The following is a 17,109-nucleotide window of genomic DNA, read 5'->3' as shown; positions in this document are numbered from 1 at the left end:
GTTTCCCATCCTAGGCAATTTACATAGGGACAGGCTGGAACAAGAAAACCATGATATACAAAGTAGGCAGAACAAGTCCCAGACAGATAAAGGGAAACCCAAATAAGAGCAAGTCCAACAAAACGGGGTCAGACATGTTCTCTAGGAAAACCCAAAGCGCAAGGAAGAGTCAGCGCCCGGCTGAGTACTCGAGTTGGCAGCTGCCTGCAAGCACGGAACGGGAAGCAGAACTCTTCCCTTCAGCCTCTGGAGCCCAACAGATTGGCAAAATGCCCCAGAAAGCTCTGAGAGGCTCAAGGACCAAACGGCCAAAGTCACATCGAAACCCTCCCACGACCACAAAACTCTTTCCCAGCCTCAAAGTTTCCATTGCCTTCATGGACTTGGCCAACCTCTAGAAGCACATCTCATCGGGAGCAGATCTACCCCAACCACGTAGCCGCCCCCCAAACGCCTCCCAAACCTTTTAGATCTACCATTTGCCATCTCCCAGCTTTACTCTTGGGTTGCCAGTCTCGCCATCACCCACAGACTGTGGTAACCACCAAGTGTTTGGCTCCGAAACACAACGGCTCCCACAGGACACGGTTACCAGCCTCCCACTGAGGCACCAGCCGTCACCCCGCACATTCAGCCCTTTTTGTGTGAATTAAGGTGCAACGTCACCGCAAGGACACGTGCCATGGAGCTGCCCGTCCCCAGCTCTTCAAGCCCATCTTTATTTCCAACAGGGAATTCACCCAGGCTCATCCTCCTCCACTCCGCCACAGTTGGTGGAGACAGACTCACGGCAAAACCTTAATTTAGCTTCTCCCGCTCTGTGTGACACCTATCTCTGCCCAGATTTGGTGCAGGACGCTTGGTAAGTTGTCTGGATATCTAAATCTTCCGTTTTACAGTACAGCTTTCCTGACCTCCCTGCCCAAAAAGCCATGCACGCCCCGTTTCTCCGCCTACAGCCAACTCTTCCCTGCCAGTGGTGTCACTCAGTGTGTGACCTTCTTTTGTCCTGGCTGATGATTCACATCACAAGAGCTACGTCTCTGCTTCAAACCCAAAAATAAACGTATCCCCCCCAAAACCCACAATGCTATCAGTGCTCTCCAGCCAAGGACCAAATTGTCGCCGTAGCACTGTAAACTTTTATAATTATTGTCTGTGTTGCGTACATGCAGACAATCTGTTATCTCTGCCATCTCTCCCCCCACCAGACCATATTTTCGCAGCTCCCCCAGGGCCAGGCACCCTCAGCCGTCCTTCTGTGTGTTCTGGCTGAACGTAGAGCTGACTCACGGTGGAGCCCGGCTCTTCCCTTCTGCGTGCAAGCAGGTTTTGACACCTATGCTTTCTGCTTCGTTTGGACCTTCCTGCATCCTTCCCCTTGCCACCGCTTTGATACCGGGAAAATTCTTTGGTTCCAAGGAAGGGAAAGCGCAGATTTAGCAGTCGCAGCTTCTGCTGCCGATGCCAGGTTCCCCTCACAGAAGTGCAAGTACGAAATAAGGACACACGCTTCACCCAGCAAAAAAAAAAAAAAAAAAAAACCACAACTCGCACGTAGCTTCAACAGAGAGGAGCCAAGCTATTAATCAGAGCCTGAAATCCAAGCCGAGTAACTCATATCGTTACGAAACTGCTCTTGGAGCACGAACACAACAGAGAGTAAGTGCTGGAGGTCTCCACAGACCGGGCTGCTCAAAATACCTCTCCTTTCATACACAGCCGTGCGATTCACAGGGTATTACATACCCATAGCTCAGAGCTAAATCAAACACCCCTCCTCAGCTGGATGAACTCAGTTCCCATTACTATATTTAAATATCAAGGTCTGCAGTTGGAAGCCAGACTTGAACGCAAGCCCGACACCGCGCTCAGGTTGAGACTAGTCCATTCATACGTTTCTTTACAAACAGAAGGACAGGCTCTGCTGATTTATGCATAGTTTTATTTCCATTTAACTGCTGAGGTCTACACTACTCTTCCAGGGAGCACGCAAACCATAAGGCAAAATGCACCAAAAGGGATCTGCCTTTTTATAGACATAAATCTGGTGATACAAGTACAAACACATCTATAAAGAATCGCTTACATTTCAGTTAACATCTGCTTTCCTCTTCAGCTTTCAGATGACCAAGCTCTTCCCGACACATAATTTTCCATGTACTTAATATCGTTATTTTAAAGTTCACTCAGTGGGTAAGAAATCAGCAAATAAATCCAAACAAAGACTCTCCCCTGCTTGAACAGATGTTGGATCGGGATTTAAAGCTGAGCAGAATAGCTCACCGCTCTCAAAGCTTTCATTTCAGATATCACACAGGTTTATTTTAATGAATATACCATTTTTCTGGGAAATGGCTGAGGCTAACAAAGAAGAAAGGAAGTCATTTGCAACGATTAACATACCAGGGCTGAGGCCTTTTCCACCCTATCTTGTTTATTCTTCAGGTTTATGACATTGAAATTTTAGTGTCGTTCCACTTCCTTTGGTGGCAGTTGTTTGGCTTCCAGTCCTTCAGGTCACAGGTGAAGTACTTCATTTTGGCTTATCAGAAAGTCAAAGAAATGAGAGAGTCAGAAGAGATAAAAGAAAGGCAGTTCTTGTCTCTCGATAAGTTGTTGTTTCTTCAAGGCATGAACACATTCACAACCCAGCATCTGCTCCAACGGCCATTCACGATCCCTAAAATAACCCGGGCGGAAAGAGGGACCCAGGAGTGGGTCCTTGGATGAGACCCACAGCTGCAGAAGACTCAGCCTGAACAGAAGTCTTTCCTCAAAAGCATTGCTAAGGGTATAACAAAGCTTGTTTTTTGTGAATGATGACAGAAATGTATTTATTTTAGGGTTCCCACTTATGCAAGCTAGAGCTCCAGCAAAGCACACGCCGGAGCGACGTTCCGTAGGGAGGCACAAAGACCTCTGCTATCAGCGGGCTGTTTTGTACACGACTGCTTTACTTTTTATCAACACTCCCATTCTGTCATACCAAACTACTGGCATCCGAGTAAAACAGGTTTTTGGCCTCAAGATCTCTGGTTCGCCCTCCACACGTTTCTTAATCATCTAATTCCCTAACAGCTTCCTCGTGCAATCAAAATTATCCGCATTATCTTTGTGCCAGGCCGATCTGGAGGAGGAGATAAGGAGGGGGGATGCCAAGAGAAGAAGGAAAAGGGCCCAGAAATGGTTGGTATTAGGGAGAAGGGAGCAGCATTGCGGTTCTACAGACATCCCTACACCGCTCACCACGATTTTGCTAAAACGTCCATTGATCCTACTCATTAGATCAGCAGCATCTGCTGCCATCTGTCCGCTCATTTCCCAAGCCCACAATCCCAACTGGAGGAGGTTAGTAGGTCACGGGCATAATTCTCTGAACCTCCTGGGATGAGAAGAGACTCGGCTCCACGGCACGGCTCCAAGCACTCGGAGAGCCCCTGGTTGACCCATCCCTACCCTCCAACCCTTCTCCTGCCAGCCGACCCCAGCTGCAATCCACATTTCAGTCCCTCCAAGAGTGGCTTAACCTGCCTTTTCCTAGCGCAGAAGCAAGAAGTGATGGGCAAATCTACATCAGCTCTGCTGACGGATAAGCAGATTTCAGAGCATGAAAAGAAAAATTTAAAAATATATAAAAAAGAGGACGCTTCAGCTTCAAGAATAATTAGACTAAGGGTCAACATTTTAATGGGTAAGGCTCATGTGAACAAAACCGTGCTTCCCGCTAAAACACGTGTCAGAAACCCACTGTACGAAACGTGGTGTATGAAACCCGAGGGGAATGTTGAAAGAGCCACCAGGCTCCGCGGACAGGTCCAGCGTAGATGCTTTGGAGCGCTTCAAGCTCTCGTTTACATATACACAGAGAGAAACCCAGAGCCCTGGCACGGCTTGTTCCCACACTGTCCGACGGATTTGCATCGAGTTTAATCCCAAATGGGCAGCTTTACAGTACCAACCATCATCTGCACAATTCAGCCCTTCTCAGCTACAGAAATATCTTCGGCTTAAAATCAAAATGCTTCTAAATGAGATATTTTATTTTTTTTTCCCCCACATGGTAAATTCCTTAGACTTTTCTGTCCCTTAGCAGTTTCACGTGAACGCAGAGAACAGAATTAGGCAAAGAATTAAGGTGGCTTAGGTAATTATAGCGGCACATGCTATCAGTTCAAGACAGAAGATTAGCGCGGGAAGCTTCCAGTTAAAGGAGGTCTTCTCCCCAGTGCTGTCAAAGGAACAACCGGCCTCTTTTTTGCGTTGTCTAAAACATGAACGGCGTACCATGTCAAAGTGGCAAGAGATACCCCATCAAAACTTCCCAGAGGCATTTTTTCTGGTATTTAATAACTTAGGAAGTTTCAAGACGAAGCTGAAGAACCACTTTAGATCCGCAAAGCAGACAGCTACCCACCCTGTGGCTCTAAACCCAATGTGAAGTTTATATTGAATTATTTTCCTCTACATCTGGCGTGACTAATTGTGTCACCTTTGGCTGATGCTCATCAAAACTGCCCGGTAAAGAAAAAAGCAGCAAAAGCCATTTTTAATCAAGAATGGCTTACTTGTAAAGCTGCGGGCAAATATGCAGTTAATTAGGGCAGAAGTGACCAGTAAATGAAAATTCTTTATATCGCTCATACCCACCACAAAACCAAGGTATTTTGAGACTGATTCAGCACTTCATTTGGCAGGTCATTTTTTCTCTGTTCTGCCCAGACCACATTTACCCAAGGCACAACGCTCAATTCTTATTATTTGATCTCAAACTTTGCATCGGTGAATTCACTATTAAATAATTCAATATTTAATTTATCGTTCTAAGTCCCCTCTCAAGGGGAAGTTAAAGTTATAGAAGCAGCTTAACTTCCACTTAACCAAAAAATATTTGCATCAGCTCTTCAAATCGTAGAGAAAACTGAGAAGTATGGCAGGAGCGCGACAGCGTTCGGGTACCAAAACCAGGCGGCCAGCTGAAACACTACTTTTGTATTTGTACTTGATATTCCAATTAATTTTGTTATCTCAGGGTCATGGATTTTGAACGCTTAAAGTTGACGATAACCTAAGCGGAGCTGCTCAACAGCTCTACCATCTATACCGGTGTTACTACCATGGCACATTTTGTGGTTTCTTTTTTAACAAGGAAAACAGTGGGGGCCAGGTTTGAAAAATACACCTGAAGAGATGAGGCTGTGCCTTTAAATGCACCGCCCCTAGACATAATCCTCATCAAAAGCACATTATCATTTCTCTCGAGCAGAAAGCGATCACGTTCCTTCCTCCCTCCTTCCATGGCAGCGGCTGCTCCCTTCAGATGCAGCCAGAAATCTCTGAAAGCAAAATTCAGGTCCAAACAGTTTTATCCTGGAAAATCGTCTCCTGTATATTCACATTATTCCAGGCCCGGGCATTTGTGATGGCTTCACATGGGCACATTACGATGCTGATTGTTTGGGGTTTTTTTTAAACTCTTTTTTTTCCCCAACTGGAATTGCTTCTCTGCACAAGCCTGACCTCATCACAACCGAAGGAACACTGAAGTCCTAGAAATGCAAGATGCTTTCTCAATCCTACAGGACAACCCCCTAAGTCCCTTCAATAAGCCTCCGTAAGCCAGCAAACTCCGCTGCAGCACATCCACGCAGTTCAAGGCGACTAACACAAATGCCAAAGGACGTTACCACTGTCTGAAACACAACACACAAGCAAGAAATAAGTCAAGTTTGAGTACGGAATTTCAGACTAATTTCTTTTGAGGAACCGCGCACCACGGCAAGGATGTGGCTGGGTTGGTTTGTGTGGCTGAACAGCCATTCGTTCCGTAAGGACAGTTCCGTGGCACTTTGGAGGCTGAGGAACGCGTGGAAAGACACTTAAAGAAATGTTGCTGTGGAAAGAAAAAAAAAAAAAAGTTACTGCTATTGGGGAAAGGAGAAGGATGTCGGAAACAAGCCGAGATGTTCTCCCAAGGAAAGCACTCGGTGCACAGAGCCTTGTGCCCACAGCACCCTGACGGCTCGCAGGGCCAGAGGAAACGCAAGTGATAGAGCTTTTATCCCCTTGGGTTTCAGCGCCTCGTCCTTGGGGAGCGCTTCAGACGGCGCCGCGGAGGAAGAGAGCGGGTAAAATGCAGGGCGCAGAGTCTGGAGCTTCCCTTAGGCTTTCTCTAAGCGAAGGACTTGCCAGAGCGAGATGCAAAGTTGTGTCTCTGAAGAGTGCCAGCCGGAGAGGCTAACGTGGGAAATGCTGTTACATCAGGGCGAGATTTATTTTCGCTCACACGAGATCCCTGACATAACTGCCCCTTTGAAGACTTTCAACACCAGGCTTCCGGGACTTGCCAAAGGCACAGAGGGCAGCTGGTGGCAGGGCAAAGCTCGTGTCGCGTCCAAACAGGTATGCACACGCGCACTTCCTACGGCTCCTCCGAATTTCATCAGACCTACCATCCACACAACTTATACAGGGACAACCGCTTCTTTTCCCCAACCTTTACTCTCAAAAACAACGTCAGAAATGACCCTAAAGGGAAAAAAAAAAAATAAATCACAAAGACCGTACCTTTCTGGACAGGAAAAGATCTCATCCTCTGCACCAGAGGCATGCGGTATTTGCCTTAACAACCAGCACCGCCAGGAAAAATCACTTTTTGTTGTTGTGCATGGGCGTCTCGGTACACACCTACCGAGGGAGGAACGGTTTAGCCCTACCTTTTATCGCGCTTATCCAAAATCTGGACTTTGCAAGGGAATTAAAAAAAAAACCCTAACAACTTTGCTCCATTCCCAGCTGTCACAAGCAAGGAATGAAAGCTTGGCAAAGGTACGAGGGTTTTTCTCTACGTCAGGCAGTAAAAACACACTTCAATAATTATTTTATAAAACATACAGACTGGGGGAAAAAGGGAAAGCGTAACACGGGAGGTGCAGGCAAGAGCTGCACAGCAAAGGCAAACCAAGAGCAGCAGGCAGATTAGCACCGTTCCGCGGCGTAAACCCAATTTCAGCCATACATTTACCTAAACAAGGTGGATTTTATGCGTAAGGGAAGCGCAAACTGTTTTAAACAAAGCTAAGTTTCCATAAGAAGGCCGTACGTGATCGGCGTACGCACAAGTCAAGTTGAAAAAGAACCAGCCCAACACTTCAGTCAAGAGGTGTTGCAAAGAAAGCCATTTTTTTAATTAGCTGTCTGAGAAAAAGCCTGTAGTCTTGCCAAGGAGAAAAAAGGAAAGCTTTGCCTAGGGTGACAGTTCAGATGGAGACCCAACCTCATGTCACCACGTGCCTTCATCCTATCCAGGTGCCTCAGCGGGAGCTGTGAGTCTTTCAGTTTGAACGGGGCCACAGGAACAAGAGGAACAGCATCCAGACCATCTCCCACCGATGGGAGCTGGAGTAATTCATGGGTGAGAGGAAGCTGGGTTTTGCTGCTGCTTGAAGTACCTCCCACCTACCTGTGTCTCTTCTCTGTCCCTCCCACACCTAGAAGTCGTCCTCCTAACTGCCAGCCAGCTGCATCTTCAAGTAACCTCTCCCATCTCCCCACCTTCCCTCTGGGTTGTTTGAGGTCACAGCCTCTTCTCTGAACCCACCATAAACCCAAAAACATCTATCTTGAACCCTAACGCAACTCCACGTTTGTATCGCCTGTGGTGAAAGACAAGAGAGCTTCTTCCTCACCCCACAACATGAGGCAACATGCCTGGGATGAAAGGCCTCCTGCCTTAGAGGAGTCTGACCCACCAGAAGAAGGTCCCTAACCAAATATCCAGGGCCGGGACATGTGTCCTAAATACATGTGACCTAAATATGCTGCACTGAAGATCGGAGGGGCATCCTTCAGCTGACTCCACCACCTTGGACCCATCCACTAACCGGCCATGCAGTTCTTGAAGACCAAAATCCCAAAGATTCCGACATTTATGAGAAAGCCTCCCTGACCATCATCCCTACGTAAAATATTCATGTTAAAAAATTAAGCTATTTGGCTGTCCCGCTTGGTATTTTTCGAAGGCTCTCAACGCTGGTCTGCCGTTGCTCTTACCGTGGGGAGCTGAAGCTAAAAGCCTTTGGAAAATGCCACCCCATGTCTTGAAGAGCCAGGAAAGAAATTGGATTGCTGAAAAAATCCCACAACACTGATAGAAAGAGGAGTCTTGGCACACCCCGACCGTGCTGCATCTGCTCTGCTAAGTAGGTACATTTATTTCAATCCTGTGGCTGTCTCTTGCTATTTATAGCCGCTAGCTTAATGAACTTTCAGGGTAGACACCAAGGCTGAGCCCTCCTAAACTGATGTTTAAATATCCTTGCTGAATTAATTCGATCTCGTTATGGGTGGACTGTCCACAGTTGGACTGGCAACTTCCACTCCTTGCTGGAAATCCATCTCCATGATACAGGATCTCTTCCTGCAGGGCAGGCACTCTGAACTGGGAAGAAATACCAGAAATTTACTTCATAGTAACACACGCTGCGCATCAAAAGGTAGGAAGACCTTTTAAGAACAGCCAAAAAGGTCCCAAATGCATTTTTTAAGAGACATACGATGAAATAGCCACCTCACGCTCAACTTGAGGACAAACGGGGGCCATTCTGGAAGCGTCCCAGGCACAGACGTTTTGGCCAGCAGTCTCTCACCACTCCGTGCAGAAGTGTTCCTGAGAAGAGGCAATTCTGTGCTCTCGGTAAGAACAGGAAAAGCCACAGAAAGCCGGGAAAACCCCGCCAAATGCATTGTCGATGTCAAACGGATGGCACTGAGAACTAGAAAGAGATGGTTCCCACACTGGTGGGCTCAAAGAGTTCCTGTAGAGCCTTGTCTCTGTTTGGAAGCAGTGCCAGGGACAGAACCTTCTGCCTGTTCCTCACCTGATGCCAAGATCTCCCTGGCCATGAAGGCTCGACACTCTGTCCCCACGGGAGACTCCCTCCCCAGGCATGTTTCCCAGCGCAGCCCTCAGTACGCTGCTCTGGAGATTCCACCTATTGCATTTACGAGAGACAGAGACTTCCCCGCTTTCCTGCCCTGGTTAAGATGCAAGACGTTATTTCAAGCCTTGTGTAAGCAAGCTGTTCACAAGCATTGATCGTGAGCCAAGGGGCAGGCGCACATCAAAATACGATGGTTCTCAAGACGTGCAGAGCATGAGGTGAACAGAACGTAGCTGCTGGTGGGACGGGTAGTGACCCAGAAACATCTGCCTGCATGCTCAGGTCTTCTAGATTTCATCGGGAATTATGGATGTGATGAAGAAACAAGAGCATCATGGAATCAACGGGCATTTCAGCCCCGTCGGTGGGCTTTCTTCGCTGATAAAGATGACGTTGGTGAGCTACTCTGCAAAAAAGCAGAGCAGCTTGGCCTGCAGGGACACCTGTCTAGGATCCCTCAGGGGTACTGCACTCCACAGACAGACATTAGAAAACTCTTTATACACACACCCCCCCCCGCCCCACTCTTACCTAGGCACTCAGACCCACTGGAAGACCAGAATAACCTGAAAGGACCAAAAAACATCTTCGTTATGCAAGAAGCAAACCATAACGTAAAGGAAACTAAGGACATTAATGCCATCAACTCCAGGGTGTCCCACGTCAACCAGAAGCAACAGACAAACTGTGGTACCTGGACTAAAAAGCCTCCACTTAAACAAATCAGCGTGGTGAATTCGTGCTACGAGACTGCTCGCCACGACGCCCTTTATGTCGCCAGGCATCTCGATAAAGCAAGCATTGATTATCCAGTTTTCCTTAAAAAAAACTAACGCTGCCAACGGATGTCTGGTTCAGGTTCAGACAATCTGTTAGAGATAATCACAGTTCTCTCGCCACACCACACATCCTCCCGAGCACCACTTAAATGCAGGTATTCAGCAGCAAAGTCCTAGCACACATACCCAAAACTGAGAGCAAGCTTCAAGCAAGCAGGAGGCTCCAGAGTCCCAGCTTTCCTGGCCCCAGATTACACAGAACTTACTTTTGAGAGAAGGCTGCATTTTAAATTAGAATTGTTATTAACCCGTAGCGAGGGATGGCGGCAGAGGGACGCAGGGGTTGCCTCCACGGCAAATCCGATCCATCCAGAGCCAACCTCACCTCCAGCGGGAGAGATGCGCTCCATCCAGAGTGACGGCACAAGCCTCAAGCAGCGCCGTAGTGAAATGACTCCGCTGCAAACGGTTTCTCTCTCAGCAAAATGCTCCTCCTAACCCACATCTGAGGGCTCAAGAGAGGGTTTTTTTTTTTTTCAACTAAAACCTTCAAGAACTACTGCTGGTGGGTGGAAAAGGAATTTCTCGGAGCAAACTGCAAATCTTTACAAACCTTTGATGGGATGACATACCATCCCGTCCCTCTCTCTTGCTGTACGGGTCCTCTCGAAACCACTCCAACAGACAGATCCAGATTTTCTACCTCTTTTCCTCGTTTCTGGTTTTGTGTCCTGTAAACAGGATGACAGTTACACCCTTCAACTGGTAAAGAAAGCCTTCGGCAAGCTTAGCCCACGCGTGACCACGCGCAAAAGAGCTGCAACCAAAAGTGTGAAACGAGAGATGGCCTCAGCTCCCGGCCACTTATCCCTCCTTTAAAGGTTTTCCAAATTTTAGATTCTGCAGCTCTATTTATCCACCTGTCAACGTTTTGACTCCTGCCCAAAATCAGGTTTCACTCTCTCCACGGGTGCAAGCGCTACGAAAATTCTATTACAACATGCAGTTCATTGGTTTCATGGGTGCCTTGTTGTTGCTTTCAGGTCCCAGTGCCCTGCGGAATCCACAACCAAAGCCAAGTATCCCAGTCCCTTCCGGAGCCCGGCAGAGCGCCCTGAATGCCCATTTCCAGTAAAGGATGCACACGGAATTTCCTTTCCTCCCACTCCATTTTCCCAAGCGTTACGCTGAGTTTAGACAAATCTTTCACTTTGTCAACAAGGATTTTTCAGACCTGCAAGCGGTTTTAACAAAACCAGTCGGTAAACCATATAGTATTGCAAGTCTCTACGCCCCACAACTTGTGGGATAAAACCTTTACACTTGGCCCGAAGCAGTATCATTAGAGGAAAAACCTAATGGTACAGCCCTTCAGCAAAGGGAAGTCCCAAAGACTCCCTCTTGGTCTTTAAAGAAAGGGCATTTACATGTAGAAATATGTGTTCATGTGCATGTAAAGCACCATACTTGGGACGAGGACGAAGACGTCCCGTGTTTACAACTGAAGAGTAACGTCAGCAGGCAGCTAACATTAAAAAGCAAGTGATGCCTCTAGTTAACTTCATGAAAACAAGGTCTGGGGACATTTACTGCCAGCTAGCTTTAAAATCGCTCCAAAGAACAGAGAATTTTCAACCTTTTGTTTTCTAGCATCATTTTTGTGACTTGCTTGGAGTGAAACGCCTTAGGGCTTGAACTGAGGAGCAGCATTGCAAGTCATTCCTTTATAGCTTATAATACTAGTCCTTGACTACAGATGAAATTCCCCAAGCCAGTTTGGAAAGGGACAGGTATTTTCTATTTTGGGCTTCTCGCTCTCCATTTGCTTGGAATCACCTTTGCCTATTGAAGGACCTTTACCCCAGCCACTGGATTCAGAGTCACGAAAACACAGTTTCTTACTTCCAGAAACCACAGGCCATGCACAGATCAACCGAAAAGAAGATGAGAACTTCCATTCTGCCAAAGAACCATACATTTTTCTACTTCTGTTTCTTCTGACATGGCAATCGCTCACATCGGCCCAAGCCCGTACCCCATATTCCAAGCACTTCTGTTCTAAAGACGCTATCAGAGCTTCAAAATTCCCATCTTCGTTAACGTGTACCTTCTGCACATGCTGTGTGTCTACGGGGCACAGAGCTGGGCCAGCCCAAGGACAACCCAAGCAAGTTCTGCACAAGCAGAGGGACCTCCGTTGGGCACCTCGTACTGCTGCGTACGTCAACGCAGTGCCTGCACGCTGCCTGCTACGGCAGCGCTTACTGAGAGACGTGATTTCCCTGGGTCTGAGCCAGGGAGGCGAGCCAAATTAACTTGGAGGGCAACCAGCCGACGAGAAGAAACCCCTTCCCAGATCAAGCGGAGATGCATCTCCTCATGGGAAAATCTCCCCACGCCTGTAGTAAAGAATGAGGAAGAGGGAAATGGATTCAGATGACAGCCTGTCCCGAAGAAGAACCTTCTGTCTGCCTTCCTTGTTCCTCCCTTGTCTCATCCCTTGCAAGTAACAGCAAACGACACTGTCCGCTTCACTCCGAGACAAGCAATGGGCCGACCTGAGAAGGCAGAACCAGGCTTGACACCCCTGCCCATGCCAGCTGAGAAGCCTCCTGCGGCTTTCCACCATCATAGAATGGTTTGGGTGGGAAGGGACCGTAAAGCCCACCCAGTGCCGCCCCCCCCACCCCCGGGCAGGGACACCTCCCACTAGCCCAGGCTGCTCCAAGCCCCGTCCAACCTGGCCTTGAACCCCTCCAGGGATGGGGCTCTCCTTTCCGCCCAGCTGAGTCTTGCGTCCACCCCACTAAGCGCATTAGCCAGAGCTCATCACAGACCAATGGAATATGCCCAAAATACTGGCGGGTCAGTACTCCAGCCATTAGCACTAAAAAAAATAAATAAATCACTAACCCTTCCCTCTGTAAACCCCATTTTCCTCACCGTCTCTCAATATGCCATCCTTCCCCTTCTGCAGTGCTCTGACAGCATGAATCTTCATCTGTTTTCCACCTCTTACGTGTGTTTTAGGCAGATAAGAAAAGGGTGTTGAAAGACCACTTACTAGGAATGCAATAATATTTTATTATATTTTTTTAACCTCAAAAATACTTGTCTGCCAGCTTCCTGGACGGTGCAAATAACCACTGATAAAAAGCGTTTCCTTCTTACTGGTTTGGAGTGGAAACCAGGGCCAGGCCGGTTAAAGGAAGGTGCTTTTAGAAACGAGGGGCTGGTACGCTTCACCTGGAAGGGGGATTGGTAATCGTCTGCGGTTGAAGGAAGGCACGTTCCATGAGGCCCGGTGTCAGCAAGTCCTGCCTGAGAACAAGGGTGTGAGCTCCAATTTTCTCCCCGAGCGCAGAGACAGCCCTGCAGGCCTGGAATATACTGAAAGGGCTCTGCAGAGGCAACGTCGCCTTCGAGCCTCCTCCTCGGTCTATCAGAGAACATCCCCGTCTAGGTTTTTGCAGGAGGCATCTTTCCCAAGCAATAATTTACTTCGGATAAAACGTATCTGTACATGTTCAGCTTCCCCAGCTCTCTCCAGATGGGAGAGCTGAAGGTTGTTTATAAACTAGAGTTTGGCTTGTCTGACTGAACTGGACACAGATTTTTTTTTTTTTAAAAAAAAAAAAAAAAAAAAAAGGACTGACGTTTCCAAACTGCACCAATTCCCAAATACAGAAGCGCAGCCAGACCGGTTTTGAACGGGAACAAACGGTTTATAGGGAAGGAGGTTTGCATTTCTGGACCTGTTTACTCTCCTGCCTGTATCCACAGACATGTTCCATCAGGTTCGTTTGCTGTGGGACAAGCAGCTTGACCCGGTGAGTCAAATCCAGATTTGGTCAAAATCGGATTGCACAGTTTTCACCAAAGAAGCTGAGAATTCGTCTTCAGGCAAGATCCCTACGTTTAGGCTTCACCGTCCTTAGGGAGAGATCAAGAAATAGAAGTGATGTATCGAACCAAAGCTGGCTTAAGCTCTCCACTCAGTAAAAACATGGCTCTCTGTATAATGGAGACAAGCAAGCCGTTTCCTAAACTCCTAGCAACTATTTTAACAACTATATTACTAAAGATTTTGCAAATCTAACTTTATATGCTTGCCATTTGATTTGAAGATGAAATAAACTACTGATTATATATAAGTTGAACTGACGGCGTCTAATACTTGGCCAAGTTAATAACTGCAAAAAATCAACAGAGAGAAGGAGCTATGTAAACTGTCATTTTTATAGACCGAGATGCACTGTACCTTTCCTTAAGATGTTTGGGTTTTCTTCATGTAAAATGGAGGTTTGCTTGTCTTAAAACATGGTTAACAAAACAGAATATACGAATCCAAAATCTTCCAATTCTAAGGAAAAGACCGAAATGTCATCCAGCTCAGTCCCTTCACCTCATCATTAACTACATAAACAGCACTTTCTTTCTATTATCTCATGAAACTCATAAAACACACCCGCCGCCCCCCCTGCAGCCCTTCTGAAGGCAGCCTCCTACACGTTATATTCACAGCACGATATTCATCCAGCCCCAGTCGCTGATGGGCGCCTGAAGCGTCCATGAATCCGATCCCGGTTTTTAGTGGTGAGCACAGTCCCTGGTACAGCCGGCCATCACGCCAAGCCGTGTCCGTTACGCAAAGGTCATTAACAGAGCCAGTGTTACGCAAAGGTCATTAGCAGAGTCGGCCCTTCGTCCTGGGGACTGCAGTGCCCTTGGTCGTCTGTTCCTGCAAAGGTTTTGAGCCACATAAGAGGGCACAGTGGGCTCAGGATTTCCTCTTTCTTTGGTGTCTAGCAACTTCCTGGTTTTTTTTGCCACATCTCCTGACAACATGGAAACACAGTGCACCCACACACATGTCCAGCAAGCCCTGTGGAGCTGGCCTTTATAACCACCCGTCCCTCTAAAACGACCTCAGGCAAGTTAGACGAACCTCACTCACTGGTTATCTCCACGCTCCGCATTTCACATCTCGCTCAGTTCCTGCTATTTCCCCCTCCTGCCCCGCTTCGAAGGAGAAAAGCAAAATCCAAAACTTCCCGGCCACAATGGTGTCACCACTTCTCCCCTGGCAGCCCTTCTCCAGAGCAAACGCCTTCCCTCTGCCCCACGCTCCACCGAACCACAGATACCGCAGCTTCTTATGCCCCATCCTCTCTGCTCAAAGCGTCTCAGATATACGCAAGGTATTTCATTTCAGCTTTTTCCCAACTCCATCAAAATTCCAGCTCAACATCCCCCAATTCTTTGTCCCTAATATTCTTAGCGCTCTTTTGAAACTGAATTTGAGCCACGTACCCCTAACTCTTTTACAATTAACAGATGAAGATTAAAAAAAACAGGGTTATAACTGAGATTTCTTGCCATGATGGCCAGTAATGAGTATCGGACTAAGCTTTTCTCTGTCCGAAGAGAACTGGCCTTCTCTTGGACACGCTTGCCATACCTAAGAGCGAACCCAGCCGCTGGCACACACAAACCATTCAGACCCTCAAAAAGCCTTCATCAAAGTGCCACTGAGAGACACCTAAAGCTGGCACGGTCTGAACGTCCAACAACTGTCTCAGATGGGCAACCTCCGAAAAGACAGAAAACGAAATGGAAATAAAGAGCCGTCTATAAATGATGGAGAAGGTCAAAAGCGGAACAGCAGAAATTTCTGAAGGAAAACTGGCATTACTACATACGTGGAACTAGAGAAGAAAGGGTTGGTAGCAAGCTATGAAGACAAGAGTTTCAGAAGGGAAAAAAACCCGGGGATACGAGGCAACATGTAGCTCAATGTTTGGAAATTCAAGACCGTCATCTGAACTACTCCTATCCTTTACAGCGTTCTAAATTAACTGCGCCAGCTCGTAAAAGGATCTGGCCACCAGCGCAAAAGAGCAGGTCTCTGCGAGAACCTGATCGAGTATCTGGGTACACGAGATGGTGAACGATACAGAGAAAGCTACAAATGATGTAGCGTTAATGCTATCGCATGGGAACACCTGGAATATTGTGCAGTATTTAAACGATCCCACGCCAAAAATACGTAATGCAAAGCGGCCAGGGCGGAAAAGTCTATGGGAAAATTCTCAGAGAGAGAGAGAGATGAAAAGCCTGCGCATTTTTACACGCAGATAAAGAGTAGACAAGAACACACTAAAGTGTAGAAACAACAGAGGAAAAAACTACCATTAACCCTTTCTCAAATGACACAAAACAGAAACAATGAGGAACAAAACGAAAGGCAGAAAATCAAAACCTGATGGAAGAAATAGGTTTTCAACCATTGGCACAATTAGCCCGAGGAAACGATTCCTCTGGGATAGCCATACATCCAGAAGCCAAAAGGGAATTTCTATACATCTGGTCACCTGCACACCAAAGAACAGAGATGTAAGTATAAAAATTAAACTTCAAATACCTAGAGCTCTTGAAGAGAGCTAATGATGTCTTTCGGTGTAAAACTAACTTCTGGTTTCTGAGCGTTGACAAGAAAATTTCCTTGGGACAACCAGGCGACTACAGCTACGAAGAGCAAACGGGCTTTGGGACTTGCCTTCCGTTGCAGCTGCTGCTCTCTGAAGTATCCGCGCCACCGAGAGTTACAGGCCCTGGGCTAATGACCCGACTCATCTGATCCCATGTTACTGTCTTTACGTGCAGCAACTACCCAGCAACATTACTTCAAAACGAAAAATTCACGTATTTCTTCAATCAAAGATCAGGTCATACAACCCCTGCTTGCTCCTCTCTCGCTCGCACAGGAAGCATTTTCCCACTTACAAACAAGTTCGTTAAGGAAACTCCAACCATCCCAAATGAGCCTCAATAATCGGAGCTATATCACATCCTGGGCTCTTCTCCTATATTCGAACCTTGGGCGCACGTTCCCATTTTAGCAGGCTGTCACCGTCTCTCTCCCCCTTCTATTTAAGCAGCCAGCCCCCACATTGCACAACAAGCTTGTGGCCAACAGAGGAATGGGACTTTTGGACAGTCTCCTACGATGGTACCAATGTGACAGCACGGCGATGACACCTGATAAAGATCTCTCTCCAGAGTGAAACTGTTAACCAGAGAACGGAGGTGCAGAGCATCCAAAACGGACCTCATTTGCCTATCAAAATTCAGGTATTCAGCCCCTACAGACACTCGAGCATACAGTAATGCTACATTTTATTCTTCTTTTTTTTTTTTTTTTTTTTTTTTGCAAAACTTAAAACTGGTTAATTACTGAAGGCAAAAGACTTATTAGCACCACAAGTTATTGACACAAGGAAGCCAAATCCCAAGTGGGTATGCTTCTCACGGGCCACAGCAGTGGTCTTGGTGCTCCTCATCAACCTGCTCCTCTGAGAGCTGAAACCACGGGGTGCTTGAATTCG

General features: G+C 47.1%; 1 protein-coding gene across 4 annotated transcripts in view; it reads right to left on the bottom strand.

Moving 5' to 3' along the window:
• SLC4A4 (solute carrier family 4 member 4) overlaps nucleotides 1-17,109 on the bottom strand; it is a 207,645-nt gene that overhangs the window by 118,314 nt on the left and 72,222 nt on the right. The gene's annotated exons all lie outside the window — the stretch shown is intronic.

The sequence above is a fragment of the Chroicocephalus ridibundus genome, chromosome 5 (genome assembly GCF_963924245.1).
Source record: "Chroicocephalus ridibundus chromosome 5, bChrRid1.1, whole genome shotgun sequence".
Classification (NCBI taxonomy): domain Eukaryota; kingdom Metazoa; phylum Chordata; class Aves; order Charadriiformes; family Laridae; genus Chroicocephalus; species Chroicocephalus ridibundus.
The sequence above is the reverse complement of the archived record's forward strand: the minus strand, read 5'-3'. Positions and strand labels throughout refer to the sequence as shown.